The sequence below is a fragment of the Arachis stenosperma genome, chromosome 5, assembly GCF_014773155.1.
Source record: "Arachis stenosperma cultivar V10309 chromosome 5, arast.V10309.gnm1.PFL2, whole genome shotgun sequence".
Classification (NCBI taxonomy): Eukaryota; Viridiplantae; Streptophyta; class Magnoliopsida; order Fabales; family Fabaceae; genus Arachis; species Arachis stenosperma.
In genome coordinates, this window is record NC_080381.1 from 14,313,493 (window position 1) to 14,324,837 (window position 11,345).

Genomic DNA, 11,345 nt, shown 5'->3' on the forward strand with positions numbered 1-11,345 from the left:
TTGAGTCAGTGTTTATTGGAAAGTAAAAGCTCCTTATAAATGCTTAGCAATTGAGTTAAGCTCTTGGAAAAATACTAGTACAATAACATTTTTATATATTGTTCTTAAATTTCGCAAAAAGATAAATTGTTGTTGCATTACTCAATTCACCCCCCCTCTTGAGTAATTGTGCCTAGGTTCTACAGTGGCCTCCCAACACCAAACTTAGAGTTTGACTGCGGGGGCTCTGTTTGACTCTGATTTGAGAGAAGCTCTTCATGCTTCCTCTCCATGGTGACAGAGGGATATCCTTGAGCCTTAAACACAAAGGATTCTTCATTCACTTGAATGATCAGTTCGCCTCTATCAACATCAATCACAGCCTTTGCTGTGGCTAGGAAGGGTCTGCCAAGGATGATGGTTTCATCCATGCACTTCCCAGTCTCTAGGACTATGAAATCAGCAGGGATGTAATGGTTTTCAATCTTCACCAAAACATCCTTTACAAGTCCATGAGCTTGTTTTCTTGAGTTGTCTGCCATCTCTAATGAGATTCTTGCAGCTTGCACCTCAAAGATCCCTAGCTTCTCCATTACAGAGAGAGGCATGAGGTTTACACTTGACCCTAAGTCACACAGAGCCTTCTTGAAGGTTATGGTGCCTATGGTACAAGGTATTGAAAACTTCCCAGGATCTTGTCTCTTTTGAGGTAATTTCTGCCTAGACAAGTCATCCAGTTCTTTGGTGAGCAAAGGAGGTTCATTCTCCCAAGTCTCATTTCCAAATAACTTGTCATTTAGCTTCATGATTGCTCCAAGGTATTTAGCAACTTGCTCTTCAGTGACATACTCATCCTCTTCAGAGGAAGAATACTCATCAGAGCTCATGAAAGGCAGAAGTAAATCCAATGGAATCTCTATGGTCTCATTTTGAGCCTCAGATTCCCATGGTTCCTCATTGGGGAACTTAATGGAGGTCAGTGCACGCCCATTGAGGTCTTCCTCAGTGGCGTTCACTGCCTCTCCTTCCTCTCCAAATTCGGCCATGTTGATGGCCTTGCACTCTCTTTTTGGATTTTCTTCTGTGTTGCTTGGGAGAGTACTAGGAGGGAGTTCAGTAATTTTCTTGCTCAGCTGTCCCACTTGTGCCTCCAAATTCCTTATGGAGGACCTTGTTTCAGTCATGAAACTTTGAGTGGTTTTGATTAGATCAGAGACCATGGTTGCTAAGTCAGAGGGGTTCTACTTAGAATTCTCTGTCTGTTGCTGAGAAGATGATGGAAAAGGCTTGCCATTGCTAAACCTATTTCTTCCACCATTATTGTTATTGAAACCTTGTTGAGGTCTTTCTTGATTCTTCCATGAGAAATTTGGGTGATTTCTCCATGAAGAATTATAGGTGTTTCCATAGGGTTCTCCTAGGTAATTCTCCTCTTCCATTGAAGGGTTCTCAGGATCATAGGCTTCTTCTTCAGATGAAGCGTCCTTAGTACTGCTTGGTGCATTTTGCATTCCAGACAGACTTTGAGAGATCAAATTGACTTGTTGAGTCAATATCTTGTTCTGAGCCAGAATGGCATTCAGAGCATCAATCTCAAGAACTCATTTCTTCTGATTAGTCCCATTGTTCACAGGATTCCTTTCAGAAGTGTACATGAATTGGTTATTTGCAACCATTTCAATCAGCTCTTGAGCTTCTGTAGGCGTCTTCTTCAGATGAAGAGATCCTCCAGCAGAGCTATCCAAAGACATCTTGGACAGTTCAGAGAGACCATCATAGAAAATACCTATGATGCTCCATTCAGAAAGCATGTCAGAAGGACATTTTCTGATCAATTGTTTGTATCTTTCCCAAGCTTCATAGAGGGATTCTCCATCCTTCTGTCTGAAGGTTTGGACTTCCACTCTAAGCTTACTCAATTTTTGAGGTGGAAAGAACTTTGCCAAGAAGGCATTGACTAGCTTTTCCCATGAGTCCAGGCTTTCTTTAGGTTGTGAGTCCAACCATGTCCTAGCTCTGTCTCTTACAGCAAAAGGGAATAGCATAAGTCTGTAGACCTCAGGGTCTACCCCATTAGTCTTGACGGTGTCACAGATTTGCAAGAACTCAGCCAAAAACTGATGAGGATCTTCCAATGGAAGTCCATGGAACTTGCAATTCTGTTGCATTAGAGAAACTAATTGAGGCTTAAGCTCAAAGTTGTTTGCTCCAATGGCAGGGATAGAGATGCTTCTCCCATAGAAGTCGGAAGTAGGTGCAGTAAAGTCACCCAGCACCTTCCTTGCATTGTTTGTATTGTTGTTGTTTTCGGCTGCCATGGGTTCTTCTTGTTTAAAGATTTCTGTTAGGTCCTCTACAGAGAGTTGTGCCTTAGCTTCTCTTAGCTTTCGCTTCAAGGTCCTTTCAGGTTCAGGGTCAGCTTCAACAAGAATGCCTTTGTCTCTGTTCCTGCTCATATGAAAGAGAAGAGAACAAGAAAATGTGGAATCCTCTATGTCACAATATAGAGATTCCTTTAGGTGTCAGAAGAACAGAAAAATAGAAGAAAGAGGTAGAAGAATTCAAACTTAATCAGATAGAGTTCGAATTGTGCATTGAGAAGAAGTGGTACTCCATAAATAGAAGGATGTGAGAAGAGAGGAGGAGCTTTTTCGAAAATTAAGTTAAAGAATTTGAAAACATTTTGAAAAACACTAATTAATTTTCGAAAATAAGAGTGGGAAAGAAATCAAGTGATTTTTGAAAAAGATTTTGAAATTAGAAATCAAAAAGATTTGATTGGAAACTATTTTGAAAAAGATGTGATTAAAAAGATATGATTGGTTTTAAAAAAAATGTGATTGAGAAGATATGAGTTGAAAAACATTTTTAAAAGATTTGATTTTAAAAATTAATAACTTGGCTATCAAGAAAAGATATGATTCAAACATTAAACCTTTCTCAACAGAAAAGGCAACATACTTGAAATGTTGAATCAAATCATTAATTGATAGCAAGTATCTTTGAAAAAGGAAAGAAATTGATTTTGAAAACATTTGATTGAAAAGATATGATATGAAAAAGATTTGATTTTGAAAAACTTTGAAAACTTGAAAAAAATTGATTTGAAAACAAAATCCTCCCCCTTGTGCCATCCTGGCGTTAAACGCCCAGAATGGTATCCATTCTGGCGTTTAACGCCCAAAATGCTACCTTTTGGGGCGTTAAACGCCCAACCAGGCACCCTGGCTGGCGTTTAAACGCCAGTCTGTCCTTCTTCACTGGGCGTTTTGAACGCCCAGCTTTTTCTGTGTAATTCCTCTGCTGCATGTTCTGAATCTTCAGTTCCCTGTACTATTGACTTGAAAATAGAACCAAGATCAAATAAACAATACATGCAAGACACCAAACTTAAAATTAGACACTAGACTCAAACAAGAAACATAAAATCTTTTTGGTTTTTTTGATTTTGAAAATTTTTTTTTGTGCTTTTCAAAAATTATATGGAAATAGAAAATAAAAGTTTCAGAATTCTTAATTTGGATTCCAGGAATCATTGCAATGCTAGTCTAAGACTCCGGTCCAGGAATTAGACATGGCTTCACAGCCAGCCAAGCTTTCAAAGAAAGCTTCGGTCCAAAACACTAGACATGGCTAATGGCCAGCCAAGCCTTAGCAGATCATTGCTCCAATAGCAAGATTGATAGAAATCAACAAGCTCTTGTGATGATTAGTTGAAACCTCGGTCCAATAAGATTAGACATGGCTTTTCAACCAGCCAGACTTCAACAGATCATCATGAAACACTAGAATTCATTCTTAAGAACTCTGAAAAAAAAATACCTAATCTAAGCAACAAGATGAACCGTCAGTTGTCCATACACAAAACAATCCCCGGCAACGGCGCCAAAAACTTGGTGTTGTTGCCGGATTTTGGCACTGATGTTACCGGACCAAAAGCTTGCTCAAAACTCGAACAATCCCCGGCAACGGCGCCAAAAACTTGGTGCGCGAAATTGTGATCACTACGACTTCGCACAACTAACCAGCAAGTGCACTGGGTCGTCCAAGTAATAAACCTTACGCGAGTAAGGGTCGATCCCACGGAGATTGTTGGTATGAAGCAAGCTATGGTCACCTTGTAAATCTTAGTCAGGCAGACTCAAATGGGTATAGTGATATACGAATAAAGCATAAAGATAAAGATAGAGGTACTTATGTAATTCATTGGTAGGAACTTCAGATAAGCGTATGAAGATGCCTTCCCTTCCGTTTCTCTGCTTTCCTACTGTCTTCATCCAATCCTTCTTACTCCTTTCCATGGCAAGCTCATGTAGGGTTTCTGATGAGCGGATAATTTGTATACTTTTTGGCATTGTTTTTAGTATGTTTTTGTTATGATTTAGTTAGTTTTTATTATATTTTTATTAGTTTTTAAATTAAAATTCACTTTTCTGGACTTTACTATGAGTTTGTGTGTTTTTCTGTGATTTCAGGTATTTTCTGGCTGAAATTGAGGGACCTGAGCAAAAATCTGATCCAGAGACTCAAAAGGACTGCAGATGCTGTTGGATTCTGACCTCCCTGCACTCGAAGTGGATTTTCTGGAGCTACAGAAGCCCAATTGGCGCGCTCTCAACGGCGTTGGAAAGTAGACATCCTGGGCTTTCCAGCAATATATAATAGTCCATACTTTACCCAAGATTTGATGGCCCAAACCGGCGTTCAAAGTCACCTCAAGAAATTCCAGCGTTAAACGCCGGAACTGGCACCTAATTGGGAGTTAAACGCCCAAACTGGCACTAAAGCTGGCGTTTAACTCCAAGGAGAGTCTCTACACGAAATTCCTTCATTGCTCAGCCCAAGCACACACCAAGTGGGCCCGGAAGTGGATTTTTATGTCATTTACTCATCTATGTACTAGTTTTCTATAAGTAGGACCTTTTACTATTACATCTAAGACTTTTGGTAGCTATCTTTGTTTTATGCTATCTTAGACCTTTGGGAGGCTGGCCATTCGGCCATGCCTAGACCCTGTTCTTATGTATTTTCAACGGTGGAGTTTCTACACACCATAGATTAAGGTGTGGAGCTCTGCTGTACCTCGAGTATTAATGCAATTACTATTGTTCTTCCATTCAATTCCGCTTGTTCTTTTACCAAGATATCACTTGTTCTTCAACATGATGAAGGTGATGATTGACGCCCATCACCATTCTCACTCATGAACAAGGTGACTGACAACCATTCTTGTTCTACAAGCATCTGAGGCTTAGTGAATATCTCTTGGATTCCTGATTGCACGATGCATGGTTGATCGCCTGACAACCGAGTGCTCGCCTGACAAACGAGCCAACCATTCCGTGAGATCAGAGTCTTCGTGGTATAGGCAAGAACTGATGGCAGTATTCAAGAGAATCCGGAAGGTCTAACCTTGTCTGTGGTATTCTGAGTAGGATTCAATGACTGAATGACTGTGACGTGCTTCAAACCTGTAACCTACTGGGCGTTAGTGACAGACGCAAAAGAGTGATTCTATTCCGGTAGGGGAGGGAACCAAACCGGTGATTGGCAGCACTGTGACAGAGTGTGTGCATTAGCTTTCACTGCGCGGATGGGAGGTAGCTGCTGACAACAGTGAGACCCTACACGAGCTTGCCATGGAAAGGAGTAAGAAAGGATTGGATGAAGGCAGTAGGAAAGCAGAGAGACGGAAGGGAAGGCATCTTCATACACTTGTCTGAAGCTCTTACACCAATGATATACATAAGTATCACTATCTTTATCTTTTATATTATTTTCGTTCATCATCATATACATTTGAGTTTGCCTGACTAAGATTTACAAGATGACCATAGCTTGCTTCAATGCTAACAATCTCCGTGGGATCGACCCTTACTCACGTAAGGTATTACTTGGACGACCCAGTGCACTTGCTGGTTAGTTGTGCGAAGTTGTGTAATGCCATGGTATTGAGCTACCACGTTTTTGGAGCCATTACCGGGGATTATGAGAGTTGTGAAAAAGTATTGTTCACAATTTTGCGCACCAAGTTTTTGGCGCCGTTGCCGGGGATTGTTCAAGTTTTGAGCAAGCTTTTGGTAACAATGCCTGGGATTGTTCTAGTTTAGACAACTGACGGTTCATCTTGTTGCTTAGATTAGGTATTTATTTTTTTTTCGAAATTCTTGAAGATGAATTCTAGAGTTTCATGATGATTTGTTGAAATCTGGCTGGCTGAGAAGCCATGTCTAATCTGATTGGACCGAGGTTTCAACTTATCACCACAAGAGCCTGTTGATTCTCATCAATTTTGCTCTTGGAGCAGTGATCCGCTAAGGCTTGGCTGACCTTTGGTCATGTCTAGTGTTTTGGACCGAAGCTTTCCTTGAAAGCTTGGCTGGCTGTGAAGCCATGTCTAATGCCTGGACCGGAGTCTTAGACTAACATTGCACTGATTCCTGGAATTCTCATTAAGAATTTTGATGCTTTTTTCCACTTAATTTTCGAAAAATACAAAAAAAAATTTACAAAATCATAAAAACCAAAAATATTTGATGTTTCTTGCTTAAGTCTAGTGTCTCATCTTAAGTTTGGTGTCAATTGCATGCATTCATTCATGTATCTTAAGGATCCTCAAGTAATTCTTGATGATTTTTGTGTTCTAATCTTTGAATTCTATTGACTTGAAGTATTTTGTGTGTCTCATATGCATTCTCATATTGTTAGTGTCAGAAGAATACAAACTGCTAAGTTTGGTGTCTTGCATGCATTGTTATTTGATTCTTATTGCATTTTGATTATTAAAAATCCAAAAATATTTTTAATTTGTGTCTTTTCGAGTCAATAATACAAGAATTGAAGATTCAGAACATGCTGCAGAGGAATTATACAGAAAAAGCTGAGCATTCAAAAATGCCCAGTGAAGAAGGCAGACTGGCGTTTAAACGCCAGCCAGGGTACCTGGTTGGGCGTTTAACGCCCAAAAAGGTAGCATTTTGGGCGTTAAACGCCAGAATGTATACCATTCTGGGCGTTTAACGCCAGGATGGTGCTAGGGGGAAGATTTTGTTTTCAAATCAATTTTTTTTCAAGTTTTCAAAGTTTTTCAAAACCAAATCTTTTTCAAATCATATCTTTTCAATCAAATGTTTTCAAAATCAATTTCTTTCCTTTTTCAAAGATACTTACTAACAATTAATGATTTGATTGAACATTTTTTGCCTTTTCTATTAAGGAAGGTTTTATGTTTGAATCATATCTTTTCTTGTTAGGTAAGTCATTAATTTTTAAAATCATATCTTTTCAAATTGTTTTCAACTCATATCTTTTAAAACTGTTTTCAAATCATATCTTCTCAATCACATCTTTTTAAAACCATAACTTTTCAATTAAATCTTTTTAACCACATCTTTTTCAAAATAGTTTTCAATCAAATCTTTTTAATTTCTAATTTCAAAATCTTTTTCAAAAATCACTTGATTTCTTTTCCAACTTCAATTTTCGAAAATTATCAACATCTTTTTGATTGAATTTTCGAAAATTCTCTTCCCTCCTTCCCACATCCTTCTATTTATGGAGTACCACTCCTTTTAAATGCACAATTCGAACCTTATCCAATTAAAGTTCGAATTCTTCTTCTCCTTCTTCTTTCTATTTCTCTTTTCCTCTGACACTTCAAGGAATCTCTATACTGTAACATAGAGGATTCCACATTTTCTTGTTCTCTTCTCTTTCATATGAGCAGGAGCAGAGACAAAGGCATTCTTGTTGAAGCTGATCCTGAACCTGAAAGGACCTTGAAGAGAAAGCTAAGAGAAGCCAAAGCACAACTCTCTTTAGAGGACCTGACCGAATTCTTCAAGGAAGAAGAACACATGGCAGCCGAAAACAACAACAATGCCAACAATGCAAGGAAGGTGCTGGGTGACTTCACTGCACCTACTCCTAATTTTTATGGGAGAAGCATCTCTATCCCTGCCATTGGAGCAAACAACTTTGAGCTTAAGCCTCAATTAGTTTCTCTAATGCAACAGAATTGCAAGTTCCATGGACTTCCAATGGAAGATCCTCATCAGTTTTTAGCTGAATTCTTGCAAATCTGTGACACAGTCAAGACTAATGGGGTTAACCCTGAGGTCTATAGACTGATGCTATTCCCTTTTGCTGTAAGAGACAGAGCTAGAATATGGTTGGATTCTCAACCTAAAGAAAGCCTGGACTCTTGGGAAAAGCTAGTCAATGCCTTCTTGGCAAAGTTCTTTCCACCACAAAGATGGAGTAAGCTTAGAGTGGAAGTCCAAACCTTCAGACAGAAGGATGGAGAATCCCTCTATGAAGCTTGGGAAAGATACAAACAATTAATCAGAAGATGTCCCTCAGACATGCTTTCTGAATGGAGCATCATAGGTATTTTCTATGATGGTCTCTCTGAACTATCCAAGATGTCTTTGGATAGCTCTGCTGGAGGATCTCTTCATCTGAAGAAGACGCCTGCAGAAGCTCAAGAATTGATTGAAATGGTTGCAAATAACCAATTCATGTATACTTCTGAAAGAAATCCTGTGAACAATGGGACTAGTCAGAAGAAAGGAGTTCTTGAGATTGACACTCTGAATGCCATATTGGCTCAGAACAAGATATTGACTCAACAAGTCAATTTGATTTCTCAAAGTCTGTCTGGAATGCAAAATGCACCAAACAGTACTAAGGAAGCTTCATCTGAGGAAGAAGCCTATGATCCTGAGAACCCTTCAATGGAAGAGGTGAATTACCTAGGAGAACCCTATGGAAACACCTACAATTCTTCATGGAGAAATCACCCCAATTTCTCATGAAAGAATCAAGAGAGACCTCAACAAGGTTTCAATAATAATGGTGGAAGAAACCGGCTTGGCAATAACAAGCCTTTTCCATCATCTCCTCAGCAACAGACAGAGAGTTCTAAGCAGAATACTTCTGACTTAGCAACAATGGTCTCTGATCTAATAAAGACCACTCAAAGTTTCATGAATGAAACAAGGTCCTCCATCAGAAATTTGGAAGGACAAGTGGGTCAGCTGAGCAAGAAAGTCACTGAACTCCCTCCTAGCACTCTCCCAAGTAATACAGAAGAAAATTCAAAAGGAGAGTGCAAAGCCATAGATATGGCCGAATATGGAGAGGAAAGAGAGGAGGAGGACGCCACTGAGGAAGACCTCAGTGGGCGTGTACCAATCTCCTCTGAGTTCCAATGGGAATCTGAGGCTCAAAATGAGACCATAGAGATTCCATTGGACCTACTTCTGCCATTCATGAGCTCTGATGAGTATTCTTCCTCTGAAGAGGATGAGTATGTCACTAAAGAGCAAGTTGCCAAATACCTTGGAGCAATCATGAAGCTAAATGACAAGTTATTTGGGAATGAGACTTGGGGGGATGAACCTCCCTTGCTCACCAAAGAACTGGATGACTTGTCTAGGCAGAAACTGCCTCAAAAGAGGCAGGATCCTGGGAAGTTTTCTATACCTTGTACCATAGGCACCATGACCTTCAAGAAGGCCTTGTGTGACTTAGGGTCAAGTGTAAACCTCATGCCCCTCTCTGTAATGGAGAAATTAGGGATCCTTGAGGTGTAAGCTGCAAGAATCCCATTAGAGATGGCAGACAATTCAAGAAAACAAGCTCATGGACTTGTAGAGAATGTTTTGGTGAAGATTGAAAACCATTACATCCCTACTGACTTCATAGTCCTAGAGACTGGGAAGTGCATGGATGAATCCATCATCCTTGGCAGACCCTTCCTAGCCACAGCAAAGGCTGTGATTGATGTTGATAGAGGAGAGTTGATCATTCAAGTGAATGAAGAATCTTTGGTGTTTAAGGCCCAAGGACATCCCTCTATCATCATGGAGAGGAAGCATGAAGAGCTTCTCTCAAAACAGAGCCAAGCAGAGCCCCCACAGTCAAACTCTAAGTCTGGTGTTGGGAGGCCACAACCAAACTCTAAGTTTGGTGTTGGGAGGCCACAACCAAACTCTAAGTTTGGTGTTGAACCCCCACATTCAAACTCTAAGTTTGGTGTTGGGAGGTTCCAACACGGTTCTGAGCATTTCTGAGGCTCCATGAAAGTCCTCCGTCAAGCTAATGACATTAAAGAAGCGCTTGTTGGGAGGCAACCCAATGTTTAATAGTTAACTATTTTCTTTTGTTATTTTATCTTTTTTGTAGGTTGATGATCATAAGAAGTCACAAAAACAATGAAAAAAAGCAAAAACAGAATGAAAAACAGGAAGAAAAATAGCACACCCTGTAGGAGAAGAAGCTGGCGTTCAAACGCCAGTAATGCTAGCTGTTGGGCGTTTAACGCCCAGTCTGGCACCATTCTGGGCGTTTAACGCCAAAAAGGGGCACCAGACTGGCGTTAAACGCCAGTAAAGGGCAACAACCTGGCGTTAAACGCCAGGAATGGGCACCAGCCCGGCGTTTAACGCCAGAAATAGCTCAAAACGTGATTTTGAGCAACATTTGGTGCAGGGATGACTTTTCCTTGACACCACAGGATCTGTGGACCCCACAGGACCCCACCATCACTCTCTCTCTTCTTCCCCCACTCACCAATCACCTCAATACCTCTTCCCCAAAAACCCTTCACCTATCAAATCCCATCTTTCTCTTCACCACTCACATCCATCCTTCATAAATCCCCACCAACCTCACCCTTCAAATTCAAACCACTTTCCCTCCCAAACCCACCCATCATGGCCGAACCATACCCCCCCTCTCTCCTATATATACCCTTCTTCAACCCTTCATTTCACACACCCTAAACACCCTTCTTTCCCTTCTTGGCCGAACACACCACCTTCCCCTCTTCCTCATTTCTTCTTCTTCTACTCTCTTCTTTCTTCTTTTGCTCGAGACGAGCAAACATTTTAAGTTGGTGTGGTAAAAGCGTTGCTTTTTCATTTTTCCATAACCATTTATGGCATCCAAGGCCGGAGAAACCTCTAAAAAGAGGAAAGGGAAGGCAAAAGCTTCCACCTCCGAGTCATGGGAGATGGATAGATTCCTCTCAAGGGTGCATCAAGACCACTTCTATGAAGTTGTGGCCTTGAAGAAGGTGATCCCCGAGGTCCCCTTTTCACTCAAAAAGGGTGAATATCCGGAGATCCGCCATGAGATCCGAAGAAGAGGTTAGGAAGTACTTACCAACCCCATTCAACAAATCGGAATCTTGATGGTTCAAGAGTTCTATGCCAATGCATGGATCACCAAGAACCATGACCAAAGTGTGAACCCGAATCCAAAGAATTATCTCACTATGGTTCGGGGGAAATACTTGGATTTTAGTCCGGAAAGTGTGAGGGTGGCGTTCAACTTGCCTATTATGCAAGGAGATGAGCATC

At 40.5% G+C, this 11,345-nt stretch overlaps 2 non-coding genes across 2 annotated transcripts; one reads left to right on the forward strand and one right to left on the reverse strand.

Annotated features, from left to right (window-relative positions):
- Positions 1–1,784: 1,784 nt before the first annotated feature.
- Positions 1,785–1,892, forward strand: LOC130984800 (small nucleolar RNA R71). The gene has a single exon (XR_009088709.1). It is a non-coding gene; the product is annotated as a small nucleolar RNA R71 (small nucleolar RNA).
- Positions 1,893–8,240: 6,348 nt separating this feature from the next.
- On the reverse strand, positions 8,241–8,348 carry LOC130984208 (small nucleolar RNA R71). The gene has a single exon (XR_009088157.1). It is a non-coding gene; the product is annotated as a small nucleolar RNA R71 (small nucleolar RNA).
- Positions 8,349–11,345: the final 2,997 nt, after the last annotated feature.